The following is a 17355-nucleotide window of genomic DNA, read 5'->3' as shown; positions in this document are numbered from 1 at the left end:
GAGGTTTTCCAGCCAGGGCATAAAAAAGCTGAAATCGAAACAGGAACTAAAAAATCCAATAGCGTATTAACATTTTCCACGCATTTGCCACACTGACAGTGCAAGTACAAATCTGGTCTAAAATGTACATATTCTCAAGCAACAATGTACAGCTTTCTGTGTCCTCCATGCTAAGAGATGTAAACCTTAAGGGCCAAACTATACCCAATGTATAGGCTTCAAAAACCATCTAAGTTAGGGCATCCACTAGGCTTAGCTAAAATACACCTGAACACTGACAAGTGATCACATACAATGATGTAAAGTACATTTTTTTTGAAAAATAAACTTCAGTGGAATAATTCTGAAAGGCATCCTGGAAGAATGGCGGAGTATCAGTTTAAGATATTAGCCAATTTGTTTCCACCTCCTTCAAGCCCATGGTCTAGGATCTAAAACCTTTATCTTTCCCTAAGCTGAGAACTTTCTTAATGGAGAAGTTAAGTGTATTATGACGAAAGAAGACTTAGATGAGATGCAGTTATTCATCAGAGCTGCTGTAGCAGCTGCCTAGGATCTCAACTGCTTCATGGAATCCTGGGAAATGTTCATGCATACAGATATTGCCTTCGCTGACTTAAATTGCCGCATACAATGGTACATAATCAATCCTTAGTGAAGTCTTTAAAAAAAAAGGTTGAAAAGTGGGTTAAAGGAGGCAAGTACAGCATATCTGCCTTTAGAGCTATCAACTCAGGGATTTTCTCAATTATGAAATCTTGCAGAAGTTATTTTTTTCCCTCAAAATCCAGGCAATAATACCACTCTTTACTCCAGATCTGGCATTTTTTCATCATCACTGTCTTGTGAATCATCATCTGCTCCATCTATTTCTGGTAAATCTACATCCTCATCACCACCCATGTTTGATCTCAGAGAAACGGTCAAAATTAGACACGTCTTCATCTCAGTCATCCTCCGAGTCTTTCCAATTATTGAAGTCCACACTAAGCCAATTAAGCTTTGCCCTTTCCTTTGTTAACCTAGGCCAGGACTGGCCTGATTCTCCTTTTCGTAAACAACGTAAAATTGACCTGTCCATTCTTTTATGCTTGGAATCATTTGGATTAATACAGTGAAAAAGATCAATTTCATTTAAATGCTTAAATCATTTCCTCCAAGACAACTGAAAGTAAGTTTGGATTTTTCAAAGTTTATATTAACATCTTTACTGTCTTCAACACAAAATTCAATGAATACGTAGTCCCTTCGGTCGTACCACTTTGCAGAAGCAGGCTGCATGGTGAACAGGGCAGAGGGCCAGGCGAAAGTGTGGGCAGGCCTCGCTGGCTGCAGCTGGCAGTCGACTCCTCTCCAGCAGGGACTCCAGTGGTCTCTAAGGTCTCTACCGGGTCGCAGCCTCTCCTCACTCCCCGTAGGCAACGGGGGGTGGCAGAAGCAGCCTTGGCCTCCATGCCCAGAATGCAACTCGTGGAGAGCAGCTCCCTCAGCCTGGGAGAGGAGGAAAGTGTAGGAAAAGGGGCGCGAGGGGTGGTGAGCTCAAGTGTGTTTTTAATGACATAGATTGCTGTATTTGTTAGCATCAACTCAACCACCAGTGAAGCTCTTGAGATCAAGGGACTGTTGCTGTGATACTGTGGCATAATTCTTAGCATTATACGAATAATATGCCGCCCCTTCCAAGGCTTGGGGACCATTGTGGAAGAGGTGTCAGAAAGAATGTAAGAGCTTCAGGATGGGGATAGAGTGCTGTGTAGCTACCTACACATACCTTACACACCTACTCCAGTAGGACTGTAAGGAAGAAATAATTCCCATTCTACATTTGTATCTCTCAAACAGCTTGTCAAATCTGTAACACAGTCAAAGGTTAGCCTTGTGGCATCCATGTAACCAAATGTTTTCCAGAGGATAGGCCGGACAAGGCCACACCCTGAACCACCATCCCCTAACAAACAATGAGATGACAAAAGTGACCTTGTTGAGGCACTCAAACTGTTTGTTTCTTTTGTTCTTAGCAAGTGACAGTTGTTCCTGGAAGCTCACAACTAAGAAGATACTAAAGATGAACATAAGCAAGGTCTTACATAGCATGAAAAGGTTCTACGTACTTGTGTCAGTATCAGTTCCTCCACAGATCAAGGTGGATATAAACCATGGACAGAAGCTGCTGACTAATGAGCTCGCAGTAAAGCTCAGTCATCCCCCCTGAACAGTTATGTTTCTATATCCTGGAGCTCTTCCATGGAGCCTACTACATTTATTATTCTTTCATGACCAACTCCGTGTGCCTGCCTTACTGTCTTCAGACCTCCTCAGGAGCAATGGGATACCTGGCGGTGCTCTTGCCTGATGCACCTGTTAGCTTCATATATGGGGAGTGTGGGGTACTTGGTTGGCACTGTTGCTGTCTCATATAGCTTTAGCTTCCCCCATTCAACAAACATCACTATTTCAGAGTTTATTGCTGAGCAAACCATCTCCATGCCTATCCTAACATTTTCCGAGAAGGAAATACACACTGCTTATTCCTTGGGAATGTTTGCCTCTGACCTGATAATCTTCACCTGAATTATTCTAGCACAGATGCCATCTGCCAACTATCCCTCAGGCTTTAAAGCATTCCAGAAATCCTTTAGCAAAAATTTGACATCAGCAGTGGGGGGGGGGTGTTTGTTTGTTTTTGAGGAAAGAACACCCACTTGTCACAAATCAAGCTACCTTTACCTTTGAGGAACCCAGACAGACCACTTCTGCTTTTCCATAGTCTTAGCTCATTTAGAGTGACTTCTCATTTTCCAGACAGTTTCCTTCTTCCTCTAACATATTCAGATCAGCAAAAGCCTTGTCTATTTTCAAAGGTGCAGCAACTAGCTCACCCTAGTCTGAATCTGCCCACTGCATAAAGACTTCCTTTTATCAGTCAGATGAATACAAATGACATATCCTGGTAATTAGAGCCAAACACAATCTCTTCTGATTGCCCACTGAAGCCTTTGTCCCTCTCTTTCAGTCTTCCATCGTCTGATATTTATGGGGACATGCCATGAAGTTAGCCATGTGTTCATAGTGGATTTTATATACCAATGTATTAGTGAGTGGTCTCCCTCATACTGTCCCAAGTTACATATTTTTTGCCTTAAGGAATGGTGGAAAGCTACATTACTCAGTTTCCCTTCTTTCCCAGCACTCACACTGATTACATTTGGTTCCTATTTTTTCCTATAGCACCATGAGCTAGGTTGCACAAGGGGCTTTTATTCCTTGTTTTAAAGCCTTCTCTTATTCCAGCAGTTCAAGTGCTGAGTATTTTCTGATGACCCTAAGTTTATGTAAGAGAACGATGTTAATGACCCAACTGCTTGTTAGACTACAGATTTTCTCTCTTTTCCTACTGAAACTTGGACTTGAAGGGCATCTTTCATTGCTCTTAACTCTCACCCGCTCATCTGTTCTTTGTTTTCTGGCCAAAGCAGAGGTTCAGACGGAATTGCTAGTCACATCGCCCTTTTCTTGTTTCTGTCCTTTATTTATGAGATGATCACTGCTTTGCTCCTTCCTCTACAAATCCAAGATGTGAACCTTAGGAACAAACAGAACCTAGACACAAGCTTATCCTCCTAGAAAGGATTGATTGTATTGTGCAGCAAAGAACAATTGTATTGTGGTCTCAGGATGAGAGACCAGCTATAGAAGCCTTAGAAATCATCAGCCCATGCTTCATGGAAACAAACTCGCATGCAGATATCTAATGGCTGTGCCAGGGTGTTATACTGAATAAATTTCAATAGAGGTGTCCAGTAGCACGCAGTACAAAGTTCTTTCAATGGACAATCTGAGGCTGACAGTTGGCCTATAAACTTTTTATTGTACAAGCTCTAGTCATGGTCACAAAGAACATAAAGTTGAATAGCATTTTTACCTCAAAGTTTTATTTTTTTCCCTATCATGTCTACAAAATTGAGAAAGTTTAATCAGCAATGGATATTACAATCCACAAAGAGGCCCACAATCATAGAAGACATAAGAAATGTGAATATGCCGTGATAAAACCACCACCACAACAAAAACCCATCAGCCTCAAGAGCAGTCCTGAGAGAGGACTGCCAAAATCTCATTGGAAATATTTTTAATGGTATACCAAATCCAAGATATAAATGATGCTTCAAAGCCCTTTATGTATGACCATGTAAAGGTAACATTTAATCATGAATATGATGTCAACCTGGCAGATCAAATTAGACTACAGCAGAGGATAGGGCTCTACATATGTTGTACAATAAAACAGACACAATTTCTCAACTCGCCTCTGCCTCTAAGGAGCTGAACCATTACCCCTACCCTTCTCATTTTGTCCTCTTAAAGAGGAGCTTTCCTTACATAACCTAACCCCAACATGAACATAAGCCTCTCGACAGGAGCACAACTTGAGGGAAGACTTAGAGTGTCATAGATGCTAAGGATTTAGTGTCAATAAGAAAATCTTCACAAACTTAAAACAGGAAAAATCCCAGATGTCATCACTGATAGCACTGAGAACCTAGACATAAGCACATCCTCCTAGAAAGTATCAAGGGTCTCTGGGTGAGCAAACAACCATAGGAGCCTCTGCATTGCCTCATCCAGGGAAACAGACTCCCAGGAGCACCTCTGCTAGAAGTACCAGAGAGAGCCCTGGAGTGCGTGTTGTACGCTGGGGACTTAGTAGCACAAAGCATGAAAGGATTCCAATTGCCATGTCCATCCCATGTCCTCTATAGTTCAGTGATAAGGCATGTCCCATCCAGAATGATGAAGAATTTCAAGAACATTTGGCAGAAATTTGTCCAGAATCTTGCATCCCGGATCACCTCTTATACAATTCTCTTAAATCAATTATTGACCTTGGATGACACAAAGAGGTGCACAGTCATTGAGTTTGTGGCATACACATGGATGAGCCATGAAAAGACATATCACCAATATCCTTACAAGGAATCCCAAGGGGAAAAATTCCCATCCCCTAATTAGAGAGCTTTTTCATACAATGCTAAAAACAGGATATCAAGCATTACTAAAGAAACAAATTCAAGAGCGTGTAATGGCAACATATTTGACTAGAAGAAGGAAATTCACCCTGTACCTGTCAATTGACCTATGTGGTTGCCAGTTAAAGAAACACAGTACTTAGTAGCAGAGCAAAAAGCCAGGACTCTATCAGGACACACAATTCATTGAGGTAAACTCAGGAAAAATCAGATACAAATATTTCTGATATTTATAGATACCTTTTCAGGATGGACTGAGTCTTTTGCCACTAAGCAAGAGACTTTGCAGATGCTAACATAGGAAATATTAAAATAAATTCTTCCAAGATATGGTTTTTCTAAGTTTATAGGGTCAGATAAATGACCTACATTTGTGTCCCAGGTAAGCTAGAAATTAATATTCTGGGGATTCATTGGAAACTTCATTGTCCTTACAGACCCCAGAGTTCAGCAGAGATAGAGAAAATAAACAAACCCCTACAGGAGACTAACTAAATTCACCTTAAAGACTGATGGTGACTGGATGACCCTTCTCCCCTTAATCCTTTATAGAGTGCAGAGCACTTCATCGTAGATGGGACTCACGCCGTTTAACATTATGTCTGATTCAACAACTTACAGAAGTTATTACAGAAGCAGAAAATGCTAATTAATATATGATTTTGAAGGTATCCAGTGGGTATACAAATATATTTGGCTTAAACTTTCTGCTTTCCACCAACTTTAACCCTGAGACTGGGCCCTGTTCAACTGACACTGCCACGGGTTACTACAGCCTCACTGAAAGGGTCCCTGTGATACAGGGTGGGTGCACTGCATATCCAGTTGCAGTTAAAGAACACCCTGGCCAACAGGAGGAGAATTCAACCTCAGAACTCCACGAGGTCTCCCACTAACGGGCCCCTACCCATGTCCCAGGGACACCACAAAGGCATAGCCCTGTTACTGTTCTCATAAAGCATCAGAAAGTCCCATGATTGGGCCTTCTAGTCACAAGAGAAAGGGTATATGAGAGGCCAAATCTTTTAAATTCAGGTGACATTTTAGAGGATCTGACCTAAGTTTGAACTCAGGTAATCTGGCACCTAGCATTAGTTACCCCCAAAGAAAATCTGAATCTTGCTCCTTTCTCTAGGCTTACCTAGAACAGGTTATACCCCCCAACAAGCCCACTGTCTCCAGGTTATTACCCCAACAAATACACACCCCCAGGTCACAAGCACACCCCCTGCCTAAGGACCAACAACACAGAAGCAAGCAGAAATGAAGTTTATGCTATGATCCCCAGCACCAGCCAAGTAGGTTAAAGGTCAGAGTAGATCACCAATTAGATGCTTGCACACTCTCTCTCCCACCCCATCTTGCAGTTTACTATAAAACCTTGACCAGTAGATATTCAGGGCTCCCATCTCCACTCAAAACCTTCCTGCCAGTAAGTACTGACCCGAAGGGCCTGAACTAGCTCATATATTACAAGGAGCCTGCTGTGAGAGTTGCATCAGATCAGCTCATGTCTGTTTTATTAATTTTTTTGGGGGGGATCACTAGCAGTTCCCTAGCACTGTAGTTCATTTAGGTATCTCTGATATGCAGCATTAGTATTTGTAAATATAATCATTCCTAGAACGGATTTATTCCAGGAAGATATCATATCTTCATCTTTATTTGCTATTATAATTGACCACTTCTACCAACAGAAGGAAGTAGTGACAATGTCAAAGGGGCTTAAGGCCAGTTCCTTTGAAGAAAAATCTTGTAAAAATTATGTCATGGGTACCCTTGTTTCAGGAGTCTTTGTCTTTCCGTCTTAGGACTGAGACCTTAGTGCCCGTCCAAATACTGAGAGGAGGTAAGCGTACAGGCTCCTGATTAGCTCTGGTATTGAGCTCCTGAAATCATTACATCATTCTCACATCAAACAACTGTTGCAGGTCATTGAGACCAGCATGAAACCTTACCTGGTTATGGAAGAGGGAGCAAAGTTAACCCTTCTGAAACATGTCACTAAATGTGGGTATCTGGAGGAGGAGGGGAGGCTACATATATATTATTTAGGGAACTGTCTATGTCTAACAATCACATATCCACCATGTTTCCAAGTGAGTTAGTAAGCATGAAAACAACTCAGTAGCTTATGAAGAGCTCATTAAATTTAGTGATTTAGATGTGAGGAAATGACTCAGCTCTGGGTAATTGGTCAAAAGCTTCTATGGAATCTTGAGTACTGTTCTCCTGAGGTGTTCAAGGACACAGAGGGCTTCCCTCTGACAACCAAGGACTGATTTTTACCCTCCATTTTTAGAGACTGGACACCTCTCATTTATAGAGGCAGACAATTTGAAGATCAAAAGGCAGATTTTAATGTAAGCCAACTTATATGCCAGATCACCTGTACAAAGAACAAAGTTGTCAGTAACTGAAGATAGAATCATGTAAAGTCAGACAATCCTGGTACTAATGACACACCCACGACACACCTATGATGAGGACAAAACAAAAATTTCCTTGGAAGAAATCCAAAGAGAACCCTGATTCTCAACCAATCAATAGAATTTTTTAATGGTTAACTGAACCCAGATAGTCAGAGATGCTTTAAAGCATCTAAAATATTACTCTGTAATAACAATAAATTAATTAAAAAAATAGCAGTTCACCTAGCAGTGCAAATTAGAAAGGGGAGAGTTGTACAATAACATACACACACACACACACACACACACACACACACACACAAACACACACAAAACCTCCCAACTTCCCATTGAATCTGAGGTGAAAAAGTGTCCTTCCCTTCAAACCTTCTTTTCTCCTTCTCTGCCAGAGCTGCCTGGAGATGAGAGGAAATGGCATGAGGAAACAGTGTACCTTCCAATCTTTCATCCTTTAAAAAGATTGTATAAGGCAAAAGCTCCCCACAGCATGGACACTGTCCTTTCCTGAGGAACAGGAGAACCTGAGAGACAGAACAGCAGCACCAGCTCCAAGGATTCACTGTACTGAGCAGGTTTGCAGAGTATACATCTTCACAAACATCAAACATGAAAAACCCAAGGTGTGACCACTCATAGCTCAGAACCTAGACACAAGCACATCCCCCTTTATAGAAGGATCGCTTCATTTTTCCAAGGAAATAGACAAGAGTAAGAGCACAAGCATAAAAGACAACACATTTAGCAGCCTATCCTCCAAGAAACACACCCTCTGGAGCCCTTCCATGGTTAGAACCAGGGTTTGCATTAGACTGAATATTGTGTCCCAGAAAGGCTGTGTAGCACACATTTCCCACTGACATATAGAGCCTTGGAGTGTTACTATATACTAATTGGGTATCTCCCCTTCAGCCTGACAGAAAATTCAAAGAATACATGGTAGATTTCATGCTGAAATCTTGTACCCTCACATCACCAATCATTGCATCACCGAATAGAGATTGACGATGTACTTAATCGATTCAAGACAGAAGATGCAAAAAAGAGCACCGTAATAATGGAAGGTTTTGCACACCTGTAGATGCACCAAGCTGAAGACAACTAAGGAGGATCCTAGAAGAAATCCAGAGGGAACCAGATTCTAAATCTGAATTGTAAATAATTTACATAGAGTATAAGATACAGGGTATCAAATATGCTTTAAAACAAGAAAAATACATGGTAACATGTTTAATTATAAATAAGAATTTCACTTGCCATTGAAAATTTTAACACACTAGAGGGGGGGAACAATGATACCTGTAAAACCTCTTTAACTTTCTGATTGTGTAGAGGTAAACCAGTTTTTCTACAGTTGCCAGAGTATTTAGGGACCCTCTATTTGAGCAGGTAGGAGACAACAAAAAGGACTATATGAGGTAGAGTGTGCCTCTTCCCCTATCTACACTGAAGTGGGCATTCCCAGAAAAGTTCTGACCCCATCATTGATTCATCTCAAAACAAGTCTTGCAATGAGACTGAGTGGAGCACAAGCATAAAGGAATTTTTATCAACAATCAGATAGTCACAAAAATCAAATTTTCTTATTATCACTGAGAGAATTAAGAACCCAAGCACAAGTATGGTCTTCTCAATGTATTGAAGTAAGAGCACAAGGATAGAATCTACAGAAAACAGCAGCCAATTCTGAAGGAAAGAGATGCCCAGGAGCGACTATGGTGCCTCTGCATAGGTGTGAATATTTGACCCCGCAGGTCCACAGCATGGCACAATCTGAAGAACTTCTCACTGATATCTGCAGCCTTGAAGTGGTCCTCTGCTTTTCAGTGATAAGGCTTCTTAATTAAGAGACTCAGAAAGTTCAAATAAGAACATAGATAGAATTTGTTCTTTCTGTGATCACCTCATTGTTTCTTCCAAGAATTTGAAGTGCCGTATGTTTAAATAGTAACAAAAATAGGCCAAAAATGATCACTGCATGGCACTCCTATGGAAGTTCTATGACATAGAATCAATATAGGTTTCTTTAGAAGAAATCCAGAAGGACATTACCCAAAGGTAGCATCAGAAATGTGTTAATGGGGTTAGAAATACAGGATGTCAAACATATTCTAAAATGGCAAAACCACAGCCATGTGATGATAACTTATCTTAATTTTGAAAAGGAAGTCCTCCTGATAGAACAAATTTAAGCACAATAAAGGGCAGTGTAGTACACGGTCACATTTACAAACTCACCAACTTCCTCTCTATTTGTAAGGAGAACCACTTCCCCTTCCTCTCCCACCTTCCTGTTGCCTACTCTGCCTGAGCTTCCTGGACACAGCAGGAAAGGCTGTAGGAGGCACAGAATTGCTTCCATCCTGTGTTCCTGGAACAAATCAAAGGGCAGATTCCATGCTGAGACTTGTATCCCAGATGAATTCTCCCCAGCGCGTAATGATGTACGTCACCATGTAATGACAGTGGATACCGGCCCTTTCATTTGTTTTGCCTTTCTTGATTTTCTACGATGACACTTATTCATTCGTACAACCCACTGTTTGGCCTTGATTTGCTCTTATATTTCCCTAAGCCCTTCATCTATGTTTTGACTGGTTCTTTAAGTATCTGTGATAATTCATGTCAGGATTTATACTATAAATGGCTTATTCTGGATGTAATTTACTTCCCTAACATCAATATTTGCTGTTGGTAGTTTTCATGTCTTTCAAAAAAAGCAAATTCTGATGCTGATATGGGAGCTCAAGGTCAGTTTTTCTAAAGAGAACATTTTTACAAAATGTGTTCTCTCTTGGCACCCTAGGGTCAGAGCCCTTTGTTTTCTATCCTATCACTCACTACCTGGTGGCCATCAACTTCTGAGAAGGGACAAGTGTCCAGGTGCCTTGATTAGTTCTCAGCCTGGGTTCCTGAAAGCATTGCCTCATGCTCACATCACACAACTGCTTCAGGCCATGGAGACAAGGAAAAAGTCCTACCTGGTTATGGAGTATGCAGCATAGGGAACCCTGCTGAAATTGGTTGCTACCAGTTCATATGTAGAGGAGGCCCATCCTCTCTTTACAGAAATTACTTTGGCTATCATAGCTTTGTATAGTCAGTGTGCTGTTAGTAACATACTGAGCATGAAAACATCTCAGTAGATTAGAGAGGGCTCATTAAACTCTGTTGTGTTCGTTTAGAAAAAAAGACTCTACTCGAAACTAAAAGGTCACAAGTTTCATGGTATCAGTGAATACCGTTCTCCCAAGGTGTTGTGGCACACAGAGTCTGAAGGGCTTCTATTGACATGGTGTGACCTATATTGATACTATATTATTTAGTAACATGACATCTCCCACGTCAGAGAGAGAATTCAAAAATCAAAAAGCCAGGTTTACGGATGGAAACTTTGATACTTAATAACATTTCCCAAAAGCTTAAAGATCTACTAAATGAATAATTGAACATAAAATACAAACGGTCCTTTAATTCTGGTCTAGATTCAGAAGCTAGATAAAAGCACATCCTTCTTCACAGGAGTATTGGGTTCTTTTCCAGGGAAGATACCCACAGGAAGAACACAAGCATAAAACCTATAAATGTTAGAAGCCTGTCCTTTAGTGAAACACACCCTCTGCAGCACTTCAAGGGTTAAACAGGGTTCCTATTAAACTGATCATTGTGTCCCTGGGGTACTGAGAAGCACACACACAATGAAGCTCTATGAACGTTCCATTCTTAGAAGCAGAATTCAAAGGCTAAATTGTAGGTACCTTTATGAAACATATACCCTCACGTCATCTAACCCCAGAGCCTGAAAATCTATATAATCAATAAATTGTGGAGGATGCCACAACAGGCCCATAATTCTGGAGGTTCTGGCACACTTGTAGCTACACCAATCTGAAGAAATATGATCCACGTCAACAGAAGAAATCTGGAAGGAACCAGACTTCATAAATGGGAGTGGAAATTATGGGATATCAAATACTCTTTACAGTAACAAAGTACATGGTACCACATTTAATCATATGCTAGGATTTAATTTGCCAATGAATATTTGAACACAATAGAAGCAGGGAACAAAGACCCAAGTAAAATCTCCAGAACTTCCTCTGCTTCTAAAGAGGGAAACCATTGTTTCTACACTTGCCACAGCTTCTACTCTGCCTATGCAAAAGAGGACATTGCCGGGCAAAATCTGCCCCCATCACTTAAGCCTTGTCTCAAACAGGACTCACAGAGAGACTAGGTGTAGGTAGTATTAGCTCTGAGGAATTATTACCGAGAAGCACATATTTACCAACCTCATACTATGCTGTGACCACTGACATCACAAAGAACCTAGGGTCAAACACAGGCTCCTCTCTGGACTGAGGCCCTTTTCTAGTGAAGATGTTCAGAGTAAGAGCACAAGCCTAGAATCCTCAGAGACAGCCCATCCTCTAAGGAAAGAGATGCTCAGGAGAAGCTGTGATGTCTGTGCAATGGTGTGAATAAGGCAAAATACTGTGCTGCATGGGTGGTCAGGAGGATTATCTGAAGGGTTTCCCACTGATACCTTGGGCCTTGCAGTTGTCCTCTGCTTTTTAGTGATGAAGAATTTATATTGAGACTGAAAATTCAAATAACAGCTCTTATCCATGAACAAAATTTATTGATATATATATATATATATATATATATATATATAATTGTCAATGATTCTTTAAGAAAAAATCCATAGGGACCTTGCACAAAGGTATCATTAGAAACGTTCTCAATGTGGTAGGAAAAGATCAAAGGCCCTTTAGAGAAACAGTACCATGAAATAAAAACCTACTTAATCCTGAAAACGAAGTCCTTATTGGTAGCACAAATTTGCCCACAATAAAGATCAGAGCAGTATCATGAAATATTCATGACCTCTCCACCCTCCTCTCATTCTAAGGAGCAGAACTAGGTCACATTTACAAGCAGAGCCTTGGAGTGGTCCTCTAAGTTTTAGTTAACAATCTCACCCTAGTCAGAAAAACAGAATTTAAGGTTCAATATCAAACTTTTTCTTGAAACATGTGTCCTCAATTGTTTCTCCCAAAGCATACATGTATATTTCTTTGAGTACTAATAGCAGTTGATGGAATGAAGTGTTTTAAACACCCTAACCTGCGCTTTGATGTACATACATCAAAGATTTCAGCAGTCAAAATCCTTTAAGATCCAGATCTCAATGTTGCATTCAAAATGTTTTTAACAGGATACAAAAAGTTAAGCGAAAATGAAGATGACTACATGTCGAAACATAATTATAGCTGCAAAACATTAGAGAACAAAATTTTATTAAATTAACCCTGAAAATCAGCATCACATAAAAAGTGCTGTAATTCTTCCAGAATCACTGTAATCCCAACAGGCAGATTAAGGGCAGGGACAAATCAGCACTGTGACCTAAAGATAAAAATGTTTACATTAGTGGTCAGCCCATGCAAAATTGTGTATTAATACCGCAGCCCTGGTACCATTAATAATAAAAATACAATACTTGTGTGTTTTCAAGGAGCTCAATATTAAAATACAATGTAACCTTAAGTTCTTCCTGCCTCTGGGTTTTGTTTACCCAGTTTATTCACACCTGTCTGCCACTGCTCTATAGGCAGTGGACCTAGGAGAATGGAGCCCCAATATAAGGTATATTAAAGGCTTATGCTAAAGCCAAATTCATGTAAAGCCTCAGTGTGTGTGTGTGTGTGTGTGTGTGTGTGTGTGTATTTATATGTATGTATATATGAAGTTCAAAATATAATTCTCCTGATTTCAAGCTGTATACAATCACAAGAACTAGCTACAGGTTGCCAAATATGGTTTTCCATAAAGGTATATAAAGGGTAATTTAAACACTTACAATAGCAAGTAATAATGAGTAATTTGAAGTAAACTCACTTCTATCCAAAACACGTGAGGAGCATGAAAACACAGTCCATGGACAATTTGGTATTTTGAGGAAACTTTGGTCACAAGGCCAATGTCTGGATTTTTAGGAATATTCTCACAAGCACTGAGAAGTCTTCTCACACTACTCTATTCCTCGACCATATTTGGTACCAGACAAAGTAATATAGTAGTTTACAGAGATAGATAAAGAATTAATGTATTATTTTTTAATCTTTTATTAGATTTATTTCTTTACTTACATTTCAAACTTTATTCCCCTTCCCGGTTTCCTGTCCATAAGCCCCCATTCCCTCCCCTTCCCCTACCCCATATGGGTATTTCCCCTGTCCATCCCCCTTATTGCCCACCCCCATTATTCCCCTGCACTGGGGGGGGTCAAACCTTGGCACAACCAAGGGCTTCCCCTTCCCCTGGTGCCCCAACAAGTCTATTCTCTGCTACATATGCAGGTGGACCCTGGGTCAGTCCATGTATAGACTTTTGGTAGTGGTTTAGTCCCTGGAAGCTCTGGTTGGTTGGCATTGTTGTTTTTATGGGGTTGCAAGCTCCTCTGACTCTTTCAATATTTCCTCTAATTACCCCTAAGGTACTAATGGACTATTAATTTGAGCAGAATACAAGATAAACCATCTACCTTATGCTTATGGTCCTGACAAAGTAAAAAAAATGTATGAAATTTAATAAAATTGTTTCATTCATTAATATTAAAAATAACCTAGAATGCAGGGACTGTTTCACTGATAAAATAGAGCATCTCAATGAAGCTGTCTGAGGTACACACAGGGAGCTATGCTCAAGATTGTGGTCTATAGATGTACTAACCAAAATGTCACACAAAGGGTAGGCAAAACAATATACTTCAATAATAATGTTACTACTATTCAAATATTTCATTTTCTACATAAGTTAAATGCAATAATTCTCTGGTACATATACATACAAACATATATATGCATATTAGATATGTATGTATATATGTGTTTGTATGCATGTGGAGAATGTGTGTGTGTGTGTGTGTGTGTGTGTGTGTGTGTGTGTGTGTGTGTGTGTAATGATTACACTTCCACAGCACTAGAAATCATCAGAGGATGTCAGGATAGAAAATAAAACAGGGCAGGAATCTGTAGGCTGAAGCTGATGCAGAGGTCATGGATGGGTGCTTCTTACTGGTTGATAACACATGGCCTGCTCTCGGAGACATTTTCTCAACTGTGACCCCCTTCTCTCTGATGACTCTAGTGTGTGTCAAGTTGACCCATAACTAGCCAGCACATCCACTTTCCTTAAACCACTTCATTTCCCTGGACAGACTGCTCTTTTGCCCCAGCAGAATGTGTTACATACAGGCTTTTACTTTCCCTTCCCTTACCTATGGTCCATATGAGCACAGCCAAAAGTCCCTGTGTGTGTACTCTGCAGGGATCTGTAACTCATCCCCTTTTCTCTATGTCTCAAACACAGTGATGTCTGTTCCAGACAGATCACCTGGGAGCATCACAGTCCTCTGTCACGCTGCTGCGGGCTCTCCATAAGAGGACTAAATATAAATGAGTAATAAGCATGATAAGGTGAGCTTGGCACAGCAGCAAGTTTTTGTGTAGTTCTTTTCCAGTTGGTTCTCATTACAGAGCTGTGCTCCTACTGAGAAGGGACATGGTGACAGAATCATGCCATTTTTTTCTGACTGGTAATTATCAGCAAGTGCTTCATCCACCCACAAAGCAGACTCAAGACTGAGAACACAGGGTCCTAATGCATGTTCTTCAGAACCCTCCCCAAACCACATCCAATCCCATATGTTCTTCTTCTATTGATCAGTGAATGTGTTCACATTCATGACAAAGCTCTTCCCCAGAGAAGATCATGAGAATCTGTAGGTGACAGGAACACACAAATCACTTCCGTAAACCTGGAGGAGTGACAGATGCCAGAGCCATGGGATGGTGGCAGGTTTCCCATGGCTCCGTGTCCCAGACTCGTCTCCACTGCCTTTCTAAGTACTGTGTCTCTTCCTAGCATGCATGCCCTCTCTCTGCCTTTTGTGTTCAGTGTGTGGAGCAAGAACCAAGTCACCAGGCTTCCAAAGTCTCTCCACACACATCTGCATGAAGAACAGCAGTAGGAAAGAGCACTCTCATGAGAAGCATTGCAGTGACACATCATTCCTGACAAGGCCAGTCTTTCCGAACACCATAGGGATCCAGCAGATGCTCTGCCTGCTCTCTGCCACACCCACATTCATTTGAGCAACTCTTCTGAAGACCATACCTTACGTATAAAGAGCTTGTCTGGCCAATGTGCTGCTGGAATAGTCACAATGACTTAGGAAAATTGTATCTGTCTCTGGGCCTCAGTTTCACCAACTGTAAAATGAAAGAAGAAAACCCACATGGTAGTTTGATAGCACAAGGTTGACAGTTTTAGTAGATTTATTGCGCTGCATCAATCAATCAATGCAAACTAAATGGTACTTTGATTTGCACTTGCCTAACAAATTCTGAGTCTTGGGATGGATTGATGGCTCAGTACTTTCTAGTTTAATTATCAGTAAGCACATAGGTAGCCAAAATTGGCTATGCTCCTGGTGTTCAAAAGTGATCTCTTGATCTCCTTATTTATCTCTGTTTGTGTGCCCATATCCACCATACCCTACACTGATACAAATATACTACACATAATCAAAAAATAAAGCACCCAGATTAAATTAAAGTCTCATAAAGAAAGAAAACAAACATCCTGTTTTGGAGTCCTCTGAGGACAACCTCACAGCGGTGGCATCATTGCAGCTGGCAGGCATCCATAACAGGTAGCAGGATGAAAATGATGCCAGAGATATTCCTTCCCTCCAAAGGTTTGACTTGAATAAATTATAAATCTCCAGACCAACCCAAATGTGACTGTGTTGCATTAAGGAAAATAAATTCAAGGGCAGAACTACCCCAAGAGCAAGCCCAGATTAGAATTCTCTACTTCTCTCTCCCTAGGTCTTGAATTTTTCCTGTGTGTTGTATGAGTCTGAATTTGTGCCTGCCTGAATGTTGTCTTATTAATTTGTTTACATGTCTGTGTTTGCATTTCTGTCTCTGTATGTCTATGCCCCAAACAAAGATCTTCATTATCCCTTTCCTTGAACAACAGAGAAAATATCCCATGTGGTGAGAATGAGGAATACTTCACAGAAATCTTTAACACTCATAGGGGATTGAGTCACTGACTTCAGCTGACCCCACATTCCACAGGTAACAAACAACAAGAAGCTGTTTTGCCCATATATGGCTGATCAATTGTCATTTAGTAGCAGTGCTTTCAAACTGTATTTTTCCTTCCCAGCATGCATTCCCATAACTGCTAATAGTTTGGAAGCATCGAAGAGTAGATCATTTGAAAGCTTAGGCTGTAAGAGGGGTTTTCACTGGAGATCCAAGGCAAGTACAGTTGTTTGTCATATTGTTCTCTTAAAATCAGATTCAGCAGACAGCCTGATTACACAGTGAAATATCACTCTTAAGTGACCTCACAGTGTCTCACTAACTGTGGCTCTGAGGTCCACGGAAAGTTACAGTGTGTTAGGAAAGAAGAGATACTTTCAGAATAACGCGTCATCACACCAATGGAGCTTTCACAAGGTGGGCATCTAGTACCCTAATCATGCCACATTGGACCCCACCTCGGAAAATGTATACTGTCTCTCTGTATTAACAGGCCGGGTAGAAGTACTCAACCTTAGATCCATGTGTAGTATACCTTCAAATCATCTCCAAAGCATGTGACCACTGCATGAACAGAGACAACTGTCCTTCAGTCAGCTTCTTTCTTGGACTCCTTCAATGGAGATATTTACTCAAGTGACTGAAAGAACTTCCCTTTGGTTGTTCTTAAGTCGGGACACCTAGGAACACATGAAAAGAACAGCTCAGCTTCTGAGAGCAAAAGCACTCAAGATGTTTACACTGTGGAAAGCAAAATTAAAAGGTAGTAATTCA

At 40.7% G+C, this 17355-nt stretch overlaps 1 protein-coding gene and 1 pseudogene across 14 annotated transcripts in view; both read right to left on the bottom strand.

Annotated features, from left to right (window-relative positions):
* Nucleotides 1–216: 216 nt before the first annotated feature.
* LOC134486177 (prostaglandin E synthase 3-like) lies at nt 217–1336 on the bottom strand (annotated as a pseudogene).
* Nucleotides 1337–12742: 11406 nt separating this feature from the next.
* Nucleotides 12743–17355, bottom strand: part of LOC120101733 (uncharacterized) — a 28669-nt gene continuing 24056 nt past the window's right edge. For all 14 annotated transcript variants that reach the window (XR_015683861.1, XR_015683860.1, XM_087654976.1 and 11 more), the window contains 3 exons: nt 17117–17261; nt 15641–15735; nt 12743–12868 (listed from right to left, as the gene is read on the bottom strand). The gene's annotated coding sequence lies outside the window, so the exon portion shown is untranslated. The remainder of the gene's footprint in view (nt 12869–15640; nt 15736–17116; nt 17262–17355) is intronic.

This window comes from Rattus norvegicus, chromosome 3 (assembly GCF_021556685.1).
Source record: "Rattus norvegicus strain SHRSP/BbbUtx chromosome 3, alternate assembly SHRSP_T2T, whole genome shotgun sequence".
Taxonomy (NCBI): Eukaryota; Metazoa; Chordata; class Mammalia; order Rodentia; family Muridae; genus Rattus; species Rattus norvegicus.
The sequence above is the reverse complement of the archived record's forward strand: the minus strand, read 5'-3'. Positions and strand labels throughout refer to the sequence as shown.